General features: G+C 41.5%; 1 protein-coding gene across 7 annotated transcripts in view; it reads left to right on the top strand.

Moving 5' to 3' along the window:
• Positions 1-16045, top strand: part of arhgef28a (Rho guanine nucleotide exchange factor (GEF) 28a) — a 283580-nt gene that overhangs the window by 83176 nt on the left and 184359 nt on the right. The gene's annotated exons all lie outside the window — the stretch shown is intronic.

Raw genomic sequence — 16045 nt, 5'->3', positions numbered from 1 at the left:
AAATTTATGAATAGGGGTGGGTGAGGGAACAAAATATAAATACAGTAGAAATAAATAGCTTGTTGATTCACTGTGAGCGTACTTGGTGCTACTGGGAAAGGCAAATTTTACCCTGACTGCCCCTTGGACACATTTGTTTGTTCACTTGCATGGCTGAACTGTAGGGTGAAAAGCTTAAACCCCCTCAAGTACAGGAGCATTTTTATTGCACCCATAATGTAAAATGACAAAAATCACATCACATGAGTATTAATGAATAAAATTTGTAACCATGTTGCAAACAAAGATATTAGAGTAAGATATCTGTTGGATTTGAGGACCAGAGTTTGAGAGGAGAGCAAGATTAAGTGTTGATATGGTTTAGGAATGGAATTCCAGGGCTTGGAGCTCTCCTTACTTTATACACTTCCAATTTGTGAACACACAAGTTTTTCTTCTAGATCTAAGGTATTTCTGCAGTAGTTTTTATGTTTTATTTGTTCTGAAATTCTTTCATTCTTTTGTTTTCAATTAGGATTTTAAGTTTTTCTTGCTGTCTTATCAAACTGCTGTCTTCCTTTTATTCTACAAATGCTGTGTTCTGCATTGTGGAATAATATAATGTAATTCTGCAACTCTTGTATCGATGAAGTAAACTCAGTTTCAAGTATGCTTCCCCACAATTTGCTAGGTGGATTAATTGTTTTCCTGGAAGGGATTGCACAGATAATTTTTGTATACTTTGTTATGCAGGACCTGTATTAAGCAGGCTCTCCAAATGTGGATTTTGCACTTGTAAATGAAGGTGAATTCAGTGAAGTGCACAGAGTTGTGTGAATGTTTTATTCATGTGAGCAAGAAAATGAGATTTCAATACCATTTCATTTAAAATCAAAACTAAGCACACAAGTTTGAATTATTGTGTGTCCTGTCTTGTAGTGCCCATTACCTTCATGGTTCTTCATCAGGTTTAATACCTTCTGCCTACTTAAAACTATGTCAATGATTGGTTATGACAAAGTGCCACTACATGATAGTAGGGACAATGAAGAAAACTAATTCATTGTTCAAAAAAAAATATTTAAGCACATTGAGCCAGTCAGATCTGTATTGGTTGTTGTTGGCCACTTAATGTCCACTCTCTTGGTTTGTAGCTGCAATGAATTATAGCTTTGCAATCAATTTCCAGAGTTATATAATACATACCTGGTAGTCAATAATAATTATTTACTCATCAACTGAACAGGCAAATTGTTTTTCAAACCTTTTATGAATCTGTTTTGTTCATTTCATTTCGACAGAGTTGCATGATTTTGAAAATCCATGTTTTGCTTTGAATAATAGTTGTCCAATCTGAATGAATGGGATTTTGTTTTTAGCAGGGCTGTATGTTGGTGAATAATGTGGTTGGGAGTCCTGCTACTTTCTTGCTCTTAATCTAAATAAAAGAAAAATACTGCAAATACTGAAATAAAAGCAGAAAATGCTGGAAACAATCTGGAGTTGTTAAAGTTTCAAGTCAGACAAGATTGGTTCTAAGGGCACAGAGAAAGTGGGGGAGAGGAGGAGAGAAGAAACAAAGGTAGGGTGGAAAGAAGAATTTTAAATAAAAACAAGATTGTGCCAAAAAAAGATTGTACTTGGAGAATAAGGATGGTAATGGGACAATTAGTGAACGAAAGGACAATCTTAGCTGTTATAAACAGGACAAGCAAAATAATTATCTAAAATAGCAGAGAAAATGTCCAATGAATGCTGGAAATTGATAATGCGAAATTGCTGAACTCTATGCTGAGTCTAGTATGCTGTAATGTGTCCAATCAGAAGATGAGGTGTTGTACCTTGAACATGCATTTTAACTGTGCAGGTGGTTGAACATGGGGAGGTTTCAAGTTTATTGTCATAGGCATACAACACATTGTCGTGGCTAGCCCTTGAGGTCGAGGATTATGGTCTTCGTTCCGTTGATCTATTTATGGGCTCTCAAGTGGCTTATGAGTCCAATCTTGGAAGTAGCCCACAGAGCAAAGACACCTGTGCATGTATTTGTTTAACGTGTACTTGATGTTGCACTACAAAAAGCACACGATACTTCACAAATCAACCAAATGATTCCAATGGCATGGAAACCACGATGAGTGGAGCTGATGGATTTGTTGCAGCTTTCATCCGCTTTCACAGCCGTTGAGTTCAAAATAACTTTGTCCGTCTGTTCCACCGTTGAGGTCTTGGTTGGATTGTTCTTTGTCAGGGACCTCACCATCGACCTTACCGCCATGGGTGACCCTACCAGGCATCGCTCTCGGGATCTCGGGACCACACAAGCTTCTCCACCACGACAAGGTGACAAATCCACGGAGAAGGGTACACAGGGCATAAATGCCATGAAAATGAGCTTTTTGCAGCAGCAGCACAGTACATTACAAACATGTTAACATCAACTTAAATTAACCTAAATTAAACATAACTTGCATGGCAAAATAAACATAATGACACTAGTACAAGTTAAGAGAGAGAAAAAGAAATATGGTCTGAGGTAGTGTTAGGGTTTTTCAGGTCTGCCCAAGAACCTGATGGCAGTGGGGAAGAAGCTGCTGTTGAATCTTGAGGTGTAGGTCTTCAGGCTCCTGTACCTCCTGCCTGATGGCAGCATCAAGAAGAGGGCATGGCCCAGCTGGTTGGAGTCCCTGATGATGGATACTGCCTTCCTGAGACATTACCTCTTGTAGATGTCCTTGATGGTGGGGAGAGCTGTACCCGTGATGAAACTGGCTGAGTCCCACTCTCTGTAGCCTTTTGCATTTCTGTGCATTGGAGTTCCCAAACCAGGCCGTGATGCAACCAGTCAGAATGCTTTCCACTGTACACCTGTAGAAACATTCAAAGCACTAGAGAAGCTCAACGGGCCAGGGAGCATCTATGGAGGGAAATGGACAATCGACACTCCAGGTTGAGACCTTTCATCTGGACTAAAAGAAAGATGGGAGATTGCTAGTATAAAAAAAAGTGGAGGGAAGGGGTGGAACAAGAACTGATGGGTGATAGGTGGATCTAGGTGAGGGTGGTGATAGGCAGATGAGGGAGCGGGGAGAGTGTGAATGTCAGAAGCTGGGAGGTGATAGCTGGAAGTGACAAAGGGCTGAAGATGATGAAATCTGATGGGAGAAGAGGGTGGAGCATGGAATAAAGAACAGGAAGTGGGGAGGCGAACCAGTGGGAGGAGTGTGTTGGTGATGGGCAGATGGAGAGGGTAGGGGAGGGGAAAGAGAGAAGGTGATGGGGGCCAGGTGGATCAGGAGGAGAGAGAAAGGGAAAAGGGACAAAGGGGGACCAGTTACGGGAAGTTTGAGAATTCAGTGTTCCTGCTGTCAAGTTGGAGACTACCCAGGCGGAATATGAGATGCTGTTCCTCTAATTTGCATTTAGCCTCAACTTAGCAGTGGAGGAAGCTGAGGACGGACATGTTGGTGTGGGAATGGGAAGTGAAATTAAAATGGCTGGCCACTGGGAGATCTAGGCTGGCATGGCAGATGGAGCGAAGGTGCTCGGTGGAGTGGTCACCCAGTATGTGTCTAGTCTCACTGATGTAGAGGTGGTCATAATGGGAGCACTGGATGCAATAAATAATGCTGTGGGATTCGCATGTGAACATGTGTGTACATTGCATGTTTATACAGTACATCTGTAGAAGTTTGTCAGAGTCATCGACGACATGCCGAATTTCCTTAAACTTCTAAGAAAGTAGAGACGCTGGCATGCTGCCTTCGTGGTTGCATCTATGTGCTGGGCTCAGGATAGGTCCTCCAAGATGTTGACACCCAGGAACTTGAAGCTGCTCACCCTTTCCGTCACAGACCCTTCATTGAGGACTGGTGCATGTTCACCTGACTTCCTCTTCCTAAAGTCCACAATCAGTTCCTTGGTTTTGTCAATAATGAGCGCAAGGTTGTTGTTATAACACCACTCAACCAGCTAATCTATCTCACACTTGTATGCTGCCTCGTTGCCATCCGTGATTCTGCCAACAGCAGTGGTGTTATCGGTGAATATGTTGTTGGAGCTATGCTTAGCCACACCATCGTAGTATAGAGAGAGTAGAGCAGGAGGCTAAGCATGCAGCCCTGACGTGCACCTGTGTTGATGGTCAGTGAGGAGGAGATGAAGTCAGGCTGGAAGTGGGACAGTCACTTAATGTAACAAACAACTTGATCATGCTTGTGATCTGAAAGGACATGTTCTGCAAAGCGGTCATCCAAAATGCATTTGGTCTCCACACTGTAGAGAGGACACATCACAAGCAATACTCTAAATCTTAATAAAAGAACGTAAATCACTTTTTGTTGCAAGGGGATTTGAGTACAAGAGTAGAGACACCTTACTCCAATTATTTAGGGCCCTGGTGTACAAGTCTGGTCTTGCTACTCAAAGAAGGATCGACTTGTGGTGGAGAATGCAGCAAAGATTCATCAGGTTGTTTATCTATTTCCATTTTTCCATTTGAAATAGAAGGAGGTCATTCAGCTCATCGAGTCCATGTGGTCTATAGAGCAATCACATTCCCCCACTGAATTTTTCTGCAACTTATTCTCCCTACACTCCCTCAATTGTTCAACCATCTGGCACTAGGGGCTGTTACGAATGCACGAAGCAAGAACGACATCTGTGCGGGAGAATAAATGTCTTTACTGATTCATGTTAATCAAAATACAGAAACTGAGCCACTTACAATTGCAGATCCATGACAAGGTCTGCGGAGACCTAAAAGCATGCAAGTTTTCGGTCCCGCGCCAAATGTGAAGTTGCGCATGCCAGAAGGCGTTATCCTCAGAGTGATCGGCTGGCCAGTGCGCGCATGCGTATATCGCGCACATGTGTATCGCCACATTTGCACCATCGATCTGCTGGATGATCGACTGACCGGCATGTGCACATGCACATATGCTGCGTTCTCTGTACGTTTCATCCGTATGGTTCATCTCTCCTGCCCTATAGGAGGGAACTGCAGGGGAAGAAAATAGGTTAGGTGAATATAGGGAAACATTGAGAAGATTTTTCCACCACTATTCTGCCTGGTATCGGTCCACCAGCCATTGCACCCTCGTGGACTGCCTCGGGGGGGGGGGGGGGGGGGGGGGGGGTGGGTGGGTTGGGGTTGGGAGGGGTGGGTGGGGGGGGTGGCGGGGTGGTGGTGGGGGGGGGGGGGGGGGGGGGGCGGGGGCGGTGGGGGTGGCTTCTCTCTCGGTGTCTTCCTGGTTAGCTGATGCCGAGGTTGGTTGGTGGGCTGTGAAGATCCTTCCCTCTTGATGAAGCGTCTGTTGGCTCATCTACTTGAATGGGGAATACCTTGAGGGGGAACCACTACTCAACTGCCCCATAATATGCAGCCATCCTGTAGGCTCAGTTCATGTTGGCAATTTGTAAATGGTTGAAATTCGGGCGAAGGGCTGGTGGGCCAACCAACTTGTAGTGCTCTTTTTACCTGTGATAGGAGTGGATCACAGACTGTCCACTGCCTAATGACGTGACTTTTGGTTGGTGTTTCATCTAGGCTTTGTAACAGGTGAACCACCTCGAACGGAGGGGTGCTGGATGCTGTGCCCTCAATAATTGATAATCTGCTTAAGGTGTTGGCAACGACATTTTCGCTTCTGGGGGTATACTTCATTGTGTAGGAGTAAGTGGATAAGGTGAATGCCCATCGTTGCATTCTCGTTGATGACATTTGTTGGATACCTCTTGTCTCCCCCATTAAGCCTAGCAGAGGCTTACGATCTGTGTGGATTTCAAGAGGCTGCCCAAATATGTATAAATGGAAGCGCTTGATGCCAAGAATAATAGCTAGGGTTTCTTGGTCGAGCTGTGAATAACTTGTCTCTGCCTGAGATATTGTCTTTGAAGCGAAAGCAGTAGGCATCTCTGTTCCACAAGGCATTTGATGTAGAAGGGCGGCCCTGACCCCATATGGTGAGGCATCACATTTCATGACTATAGGCTTTTCAGGATCATAATGCACCAACACGGACAAAGAACTGAAGGTGGTTTTTATTTGCTCAATTCTTGACCATTCCCAGTGTTGGTCATTCTGGAGTAGTCGGTATAGGGGCTTTAACACTGTAGCTGATTGATTTAAAAACCGGTTGTAATGCGTGACTAGTCCCAGGAATGAGTGTAACTGCATCACGTTTCGAGGATATGGAGCCCCTCTTAAGGCTTTGATTTTGTGCTCCTGCGTATAGCAACCTGTTTTGTCAACTTTGAAGCCCAGATAATCGACTGAGTCGGCCAAAAACATGCATTTCTCCTTCTTTAGAGTAAGGCTGGCTTCCTTTAAATGGGAAAGTACTCTGTCTGGTGTCTCCAGATGATGGGACTCTGATGTACTGGTTACTAAAATATCATCAAGGTAAGCACAGATGTGAGGAATATCCTTCACTAAATTATCAATAAGGCATTGGAATATTCCAGGTGCAGAACTCACTCCAAATGGCAGTCGCTTGTATCAGAACAGGCCTCTGTGTGTGTTGATTGTTGTAACATCCCTAGAATCATCGTCCAGGGTGACTTGATTGTAGACGTGTTTCAGGTCTAGTGTTGAGAACTGTTGGCCTCCCGACAGGGATGCATGCAAGTCCTCGATCCGTGGCAGTGGATACGCATTCAGTCTTGTCACAGGGTTTGCGGTCAGTTTGTAGTTGTCGCAGATGTGCACTGATCCATCAGGTCTGAGGACAGGTACGATCGGAGCCACCCACTCTGAGTACTGCACCGGCTCTATCACATTTGCTTTCTGTAGGCAGTCTCGTTCTTCGTCTACCTTTGGGCCCACAGCATATGGCGCTGGGTGGGCCTTGTAAAACTTTGGCTGGCAGTTCTCCTTAAATTTGAATTTAGCCACCAGACTGCAGTATTGACCCGAAGCCTCGGCTTGGAATACATGTTGATGCTTTCGTAGTAGAGAATTCAATGCAGGGCTTCCCCTGATATGATTGATGTAGGATAGCACTGAATGGAATGTTTTTAATCCAGTTTCTGCCCAGCAAATTAGCCTGTTTGCCTCCCCTGGCAACATGCACCGGTAAGTGGAACACGTGTCCGTGGAGGACCACTTCTGCCGTGAATATGCTCCGTATGTCGACGCTGTCTCTGGTGTAGCTGCGAAAAACTGAGCTGGGAGGTTGTAGTTTTAGAACCCGGTGTAAAGATGATTCGCATGCCAAGGTGACAGTTGACCCAGTATCCAGTTCAAATTTCATGGGCTGGTTGTCCACTGTAACCGTAACCAAGTACGGAGGCTGTTTCTGATTGCCCAGTTCATGGGTTTGGAAGATAGTGTCCACTTCTTCGCAGCGGCCTTGCGTGGAGTTGATGGTTGAATCCTGTTCATAATTCTTCAGTTGGATGTCTTTGTATTTGCATTCCTGCACAGCCAGAGTTAATCTTGTGATGAAATCATCTACGTTCTCGTCAGGGGTCTGTCGCAGCTGCGAGAACCTGAAGCCTGCTGTAAAGACGTTGTCCTGCGTCCCCCAAACATTGTCTAAAGCCTCAACTGAGCTGGCCAGTTCAGCTTTGTCCTTTAAGTGCAGAGCATCAAAGTACTTCTGCACAAGTTCTCCCAAATACATGCAAAGTAGCTTGAGTTTGGTAGCTTCCTGCAGCTCCACTGTTGGTGTTAAAACTGGTGGAAGTTTGATGTAGGCCTGCAAGGTTTTATTCTATTGTAGCAAGATTTCTGGTGTTGGTTTTGCCATAGTTGCGGCCCAGAATGGATTGGGGCTTGAAGTAGAGAGGCCATTCTCGTTTTGATCCTCGTCACCAATTGTTACGTATGCACAGAGCAAGAACAACAACTGTGCGGTAGAATAAATGTCTTGACTGATTCATATTAATCAAAACATAGAAACTGAGCAACTTACAATTGTAGATCCAAGAGAAGGTCTGTGGAGACCTAAAAGCGTGCGAGTCCCTGAAGTCCTGCGCCAAAAGTGAAGCTGCACGTGTCAGAGGGCGTCGTTGCTCCGCCGAGCGATCGGCCAGCCAGTGCGCACATGCGTATAGGTGCGCACTATGTACCACCACATTCACACCATCGATCCACTGGACGGTCGACCGACTGGCATGCACATGCGCACAGGTGCATGTGTGCACATTTGCTGCATTTGCTGCATTCTCCATACAGTTTGTCCGTACGGTTCAGGGGCAATCTTACAGTGGCCAATTAACCTAATGACCTATAGATTTTGGCAGTGGGATGAGACTGGAGGGTCCGGAGGAAGCCCACATGCTCACGAAGAACATTCAAACTCAACACAACAGCAGCAGAAGTCAGGGTCACTGGTGCTATGAGGGAGCAGCTCTACTCGCAGTGCCACTTTCTCTTTGCTCTGCTCCAATGCAAAGCACAGTTGAGTATAATCAGAATAAGATCAAGGCAGAAATAGGGCTAAAAATGTTGATTTCTCCATAGAAAGTGGGACTTCAATTTTTTTACTGAAGGTCTGTGCTACCAACAGATGCAAATATAATTTTTTTTGTGCATTCTTGGGAAGTTTAACTGCATTAAAATATATAAATGCACTTTCAGGTTCTATTCTGTACTATGTAATTTTTTTTTTAATGTGCCAGTTGACTCTGACCCTAATCCTGAGGGTAATGAAGGTGTGGGCCAGATCAAAGTGGCAGTTTCTAGTGAGACTGAATCTCTAGTTTAAAAAAAACATAAGAGGAATAATTATGCCACTGCTGGCAAACTGACACCATAACCGTAACCCACAGAAGTGTAAAATCATGTCTGAGTGCTGTCGGAGCAAAATGAGAATTTGAATCACAGGCTTTTGTATGCTTGTAGCACATAGGCATGGAGGCTGCAGGGTGTGTAGCAGTGATATTACTTACGGTTTAATAAACATTTGGTGTTGCAGCTGCGTCAATGAAGCACGTATATGTTATAGGAGATAATGTGGACTTTGACTACGGACACAGACTTTAACACTAGGGAAAGGCAGCTTTGAGCATTATTCAAAGGAACAGCCCTTACCCAAGTTTTACTTGGTTATTCCACCATGGAAAAGAATAATGGATTTTTCTCCACTCCATTAATGGACCAAGTGTATCTGCATTTTGCAAGTGGGATCTGTGGGGAAATGGCTTGAGATGGAGTGTCTTAAAATGTGTCAATCCCTTATCACAGGTGTCCACTATAATAAAGTATGATGTTTGCATCTGAGGTGGAGGGATTCCCTGTTCTCATGTCCCTCCACATTGCTAGAGGATGGGAATAACTTTGCTTGCATGTATAATAAAAGGCATATTGAAAATTCCTCCCTGCTGCTATGAAAGACATTAGCACAAGTTCATTGTGTAGCACCATTTATCCCCACGTCTGTGAGTGGAAACAGTTTCTGCCTTTTGTTTTGTCTTGGGAATTCCAATTGCAATAAAGGTTTGTTTTCAGGTCTCTTCTGTGCTACATAGTATATTAATATGCAATGTGATTCTGGTCCTTTGTTTCTTATAACGTGGAAATGCATGACTTGAGGGTATTATGTTCAAATAATGATGGAACTTCTGATTTTTTTCATTTTTTGGGATATGAGTGGTGGGAATTTAGTGAGGTGAAGGTTCTGGAACAAATAAGTTGGTCCAGAGGGAAATGACATGAAAGACGATTTGAACGTTGTGTTGAATTTGGATGAGGGGGTTTGAGGGGATGAAGGTGAGGCCTTGTCTCGAATGGAACTTCAATGGACTGAATTGTGGAAGTGCAGCACGATGGATATTTTCCTCACAGATGTTTTGGGACCTTGCTGTGCATGAATTGGCTGCCAGGTTTTGATATTACAACAGTGACTACACTTCAAAAAGTACGTAATTGGCTATAAAGCACTTTTAGGATGTCATAAGTATTTTGGAAGTCATAATATAAATATTGGCCTTTGGTTCCAAGTAAGTGTTTCAATGTGTTGAGACATCTGAATGTTGAGAATGATTTTCAATGCCCATTAAACTAGTTTTGTTTTGCAACATTTAATAGCCTTGCAATGTTAATTACAAAATATTACAAGTGCAGGTTTAAATTTCATGTTTTTGGAGTTCAGACTTTGCTTATTTTCTGTGTACCAGTGTAATTTGAAAAATGACATGAACTTGGTCCAATTCTCGTCAATTGCTCACCTTTCACTTTATGATATAATTCACATTTTGCATATTACTAATTTTCTGTTTGACAGTATTCTGAAATATAATAAATATTTTGAAATATTAAACTTAATTTTATTATTGTAAGTCAATTGATTGTGATTTTTAGAAGTATTAGGGCAAGACACTGTACAATAACTGCATTATATGTCAAATTGATGTTAAAGATTAAAGTTCAATGCAGAGTTGATATGGAGCCAGCTGAGTTGGTCCAAACTGTTGGTTTTCAAATTCTTAAGATTAAAAAAAGCCTAATTTACATTATTAGGTTATTGTAATTTTGTTCTGCTGTACTGATTCTATGGATCACAAACATCAAAGAGCAAAAAAAAACAATCCTAGAGATTTTGTGCAAATTCATAAATCATGTAATTTAATAAACAGTTGCATAATATGGGTGATTGTAATTAACTTAGTTTATTAATTGGATTTATGTTTGTGTCTGAACAACTTTATCCTGCTAATTATTTTAGCAACTACAAATATTATAATAAGCAATGAATTGAACTATATATATATTATTCCAGCTAGCTTTGCATTATTAGTTGGCACAATATTTGTTTCCATGCTTCATGTTTATGTTATATCGTGTTTATTATTTTATGCAAGAGCTACACAACTACAGACTATCAGATTAGTACAGATACATGTTTCCCATTTAACATCGGGAAAGACAATCAGCAATCACATTATTTTTGCCTTTAATGTGAGTTATCATGAGATCAAACTCTTGCAAAATTAAACTCCAGTTTAACAGCCTTCTGTTCTTGTTTTTGACTCGGCTCAGAAACACCAATGGGTTATGGTCTGTATACACAGTCAATGGTTTCTGAGCGGTGCAAACATATACACTGAAATGTTGCAAGGCTAAAACAAGCGACAGTAATTCTTTCTCTATGGTGGAATAATTCTTTTGATGCTCATTAAATTTCTTTGAAAAGTAAGCTACAGGATGGTCAATATCATCAAGGTCACCCTTCTGCAATAACACAGCTCCTGCAGCTTCATCACTGGCATCTACTGCTAATGAAAATGGCTTTTCAAAGTCAGGTGTTTTGAGCACAGGATGGTAGCATAAAATGGCTTTCAGCTTCTCAAATGCTTCTTGACAAGAATCTGTCCAAACAAACTTTACTCCCTTCTTCAGAAGATTAGTTAGGGGAAGAGCAATATCAGCAAAATTTTTACAAAATTTTCGGTAATATCCAACCATTCCCAAAAATCTTCTAACAGTCCTCGTACCTGTGGGAATAGGGAACTCAGATATTGCTTGAACTTTTGCCTGAACAGGAGCTTGCTTGCCTTGACCTACAACATAACCAAGATACGTCACAGTGGCATGGCCAAATTCACTTTTGCCATTTCTTTGCCATACGGATGTCAGTACAGACCATGAGCACTTCCATCAGAGTGTTTGCTTAGCTAGTTCACGTACAGAAAAACCTGTTTGTTAGAATTTGTCCAAATTATCTATCCTTTACAAAAATGAAGTGAGTTGATTTGCTCTGAATTAGTTTGTGAATTCTGTCACAACTATTATTTCTCCTCATGGATAGTACCCAAAGAAACAACTGCATTCTTTTTGTATTATGATGTTATAAGTTAATAGTTCTGTTTCCAAAGTTAACTGCTTTGCTTTTAGAAGACTTTATTTAGAAGTTCCTTGGCTATTCTTAATCATGTGTTGTGTGCCAAAATTCTTTGCTTTTTCTGGGAATTAGTTTAGAAGGTTGTGAAACATGGAACTATATTTCCTATGTGTTAACGGATTGTATTTCTTGTTAAATTGTAAACATTGCTTAACTATGTTGTTTGTTGTTGGGCAGAACGTTGTAAAATATCTCCCTCTCTGTGCCAGTTCCCCAGAACCCCAAGTTCCCTTGGACAGTATTTGACCCTATCTCCCTAATCTATTGCCCCATGAACAATACCTCCAAAAGTTCTGATGATTTTGGAATTTCATTAGGAGCAAATATTTGTTTAATTCCACAGCCTCATATCTAATGTTATTGTCAATCTTGTCTCTCCTAATTATTCCACATCATAGGCAACTTAATCTTTAGTAGGATAGGAAATTATATTGATTATAACTTGAGCAGCAAACAAGTAGACAATGAGTGGTCGGTGTTGTTTCCAGCTTTTTAATTTTTAATTATGGTCTAATGAGTCTATTAATGGATCAAGCAAACTAATTTTCCTTTTTAATAGGAATTTTTCAAGTTTTAGCTTACAAGTCTTGCTGGTTTCCTGTTTCATTCCCGCCCCCCCCCCCACCCCCAACCCCACCTCGTTTCCATCTGTTCATCGCCCACATACCTATTTACCTGGGTTTCTTCTCCCTTGGTTTATCTTTCATATTCCTCCTCCAACTGGTTCCATCTGCCCATCGTCCCTCCCTTCTCTGGTCCCAACAACCATCAACCAGCCTCGGTCTGCCCTTACCCCTTCCCTTCCTCACCTGACTCTATCTGCCTGTCACCCCCGTCTCATCTGGTTCCACCTATCACCTACCAGCTTCTGCTTCACTCCTCCCTCTCATTTCTGTACCTTGGCTATCTTCCTTCTAAATTCTCAGTCCTGATGCAGGGTCTTGACCCGAAATGTCGACCATTCTTTTGCCTCCACAGATGCTGCTGAGTTCTTTTGGCAGTTTATTTTTTACTGCAGAAATTCTGCATTTTGGGCTTGGTAGGACTGGCCTTGCCTGATTGGAGATCTGGAGAGGGTGATGAAAAGTACATTAAAGGGTGTAGAGATGATTTGTAGAGAGAATACAGGGTGATGATTCTGAGGGAGGTAATTTGGGGAAAATTTGCAAGGCATACATATTTCTAGGTGAGATCATTGGGAGAGTAGATGCAGATAATGAAAGAAACTGTAAATGGACTGAGCAGAAGATGGGCACTGCTGAGTAAAAGATTAGGGTGGCTGGGACGAATATCAGAGGAAGGGTTGAAAAGAAGATTGCAGCTGAGGTTATTGATCAGGTGAGGGAGGAGATTGAAATGATTTTAGGTGAAGTTCAGTGAAAAATTGGGAAAAAGAATTGCGTTAGAAGGAAGATTTGAGGTTCTGAAACAATTAGTGGGAGAGGAGGAAGGTTGTTAAGGACACAGATGGGAGTTGCTATGAAGGACATCAGCAGGAAGTGATTGTGGGGTTTCAGGAAAAGGTTGATCACTGAGGTGATCATTTTGGATAACAGGATAAAACTTGCCTTTAAGAAGGTTGATGTCTCAGACTCGGGGGCAATGTCCTGGCTTAAGTCTACATTGAAAACCTACATTTAAGACCTCTGGGAAGAACACAATTACTTAAGAATTAGAAGATGGGCAATATGGCCCCTAGTGCCTGATTCGTCATTCAATAAGATTGTTGCTGAACCAATTTTGACCTCGGCTCCACTTTCCTACTTGTGTTCCTCATTACACTTGACTCCTCCAGACTCAAAATCTGTCTGCTTTGTCCCTTTGGGATTGAGAATTCTGAAGGTTTGCAGGCTTCTCACATCAATCTTAAATGGGTGACCACTAATTCTGGAATATTAACCCCCTAGTTCTAGATTTTCCCATGAAACCTCTTCCCTGTATCTACCCTGCCAAGCTCCCTCAGAATCTCGTGTTTCAAAGCAGCCACCCCATTCTTCTAAACTCCAAAGAGCATCGGTAAATGCTGCTCAACCTTTTCTCATAAGACAACCTCTACATCCCGGTTAACATGCCCTGCACCTCCTCCAATTCTGGTATATCACTCCTTAAATAAAGAGACTAAAACTGTACACAGTACTCCAAGTGTAGTCTCACCAAACTCTGAGTTTCAGTAGTGCTCCCCTACTTTTATTTTTCATCCCATGTGCAATAAAGCCCAAAGATCCATTTGTCTTCATTGCTTGATGTACCTGCATAGTAACTTTCTGTGTTTCATGTGTACAAGGATTCCTTTGTGTGGATGCGTTCTGTAGTCCTCCGATTAACATTACTAAAACAACTCTGAAACCAGATTGGACTTGCAACTATAATCATCAATTACATAAAACAGATATGTTATCTGTAAGGTAAAATGACACTTTGTCAAGTACCTTGCTCTGGATAGAAAACAGAATTAGAAATAGTTTGCCTTATTTCACTTTTTATTTTTCATATTGAAGTGGACAACCTCACGTGCTGTTCATCAGCTGAGGTATATTGTGCAAAGTTTCGTATTCAAGCTGTGATTGTATGCTAATTGACATCATTGGTTGTCAATTGGCATAAAATACAGAGCCTTGTGCGTATACAGAGCTGGAAGTGAATTTTATAGAACTGCCCAAAGCACACAAAAGATATGATTAACTTTTGCATAAGCTTTGTTTGTGCAGCACAAGATGTTTAACCTCACAAGAGGAATTCTAAACCCCAATCTATTATCTCAGACATCTTGTGCACAAGCTGATTGAATGATTTCTTTGCAGGCAAGATGTGATTGCTTTTGTGGAGACTATTTCTTGATTGTTGGGAAGGCAGACATTTCTGCAGTATTGAGAGCTATTCTAGTAGGAGAATAGCTCTGAAACCAGAGCCCCCTGGTGGCAGTGGGTGGGAGAGGGTGGCAGGGTAGCAGACCAAAGCCATACATTTCATTACTAAAACAACTCTGAAGCAAGATTGGATCTGCATCTATAAGCATCAATTGCATAAAACAGATATGTTATCTGTAAGGTAAAATGATACTTTGGTGTCAAGTATTTTGCTCTGGATAGAGAACTGAATTAAAAAAAGATTGCCATGTTTGCCACAGTTCACAGAAGACAGACTAACTTATTTGACTGGCGCTGGACCTTTTAGCTGGGTGGAGCCAGAATTCTGCATTTAATTATTATTATGGCACTGGTATGAACCATAGGATTGGAATTTCCTGTCAATGTTTTAAAATAAAATTGTATTTCTTGTATAGGTTATAATTTTCAATTCATTAAATGCAAAATACTGGATGAAACCTTTCCCAGGGATGAGGCCGTATCCAACTTAACTATGAGGACATTCAAAAATTTGCAGTCCATATTTTAATTTGCATAGAGAGCAGCATAAAGATTGAGGTTGAAGAGAACTGAAATAAATTTTATAAATATGATTTTAAACGTACAATTTTTATGTTCTTGGGGAATAAACAGCACATTTGTAAAACTAGTTTTTCAGGCCCAGACACATTATTCAGCAGAAATTATAACCGAGTGTGTTATTAAAAACTTTGTTACCTCTGATAAAACAAGGCTTACCTGGGATTTTTGCAGTGAAAATAGTTTACGTAAAGTAAAAGTTTGTGTCAAATCAATGAATCAGTGTTGGTTATAAAACATTAGTGGAAGTATCTTTTATGTTAAACTGCACATGTCAGCATAGCAGAAGTTGCAGGCATTTTTAGCAATGATGCTGAGCACTTCACTTTTCTCCGTGATTACTACATAATTTCTTAGCCATCTTGTTCCACTGTCCTCTGTCCAAAATTCTAGAATTGCCACAGATTGCTCAGATTCTAACTCCAACGCATGTGATTTAAAAAAAAATGTATATGCAATACGCATGGGTTGCAACCCTCTGATATCAAGAGCATTTAAAAATCATAAAAACTGTAGATGGGAAATCTGAAATAAAAACAAAATGCTGGAAACACTCAGCCAGTCAGATAGCATTAGTGTTTCTGCATCAAAATAATCCTGCATCAGAACTGGGAACGAGAGAAAGTGAGTTAGTTTTCAGTAGCAGAGAAGGTGAGGGAGGTTTGGATAGAATAAAGGGAATGTCCCTAATATGGTGAGACCAAATGAGTTAAGTCACAGTTAGAATCAGATTATGCTTCTTAGTCTCTGTTAGGTAATGAGTGGTTTTTACAG

This window comes from Pristis pectinata, chromosome 7, assembly GCF_009764475.1.
Source record: "Pristis pectinata isolate sPriPec2 chromosome 7, sPriPec2.1.pri, whole genome shotgun sequence".
Lineage (NCBI taxonomy): Eukaryota > Metazoa > Chordata > Chondrichthyes > Rhinopristiformes > Pristidae > Pristis > Pristis pectinata.
The sequence above is the reverse complement of the archived record's forward strand: the minus strand, read 5'-3'. Positions and strand labels throughout refer to the sequence as shown.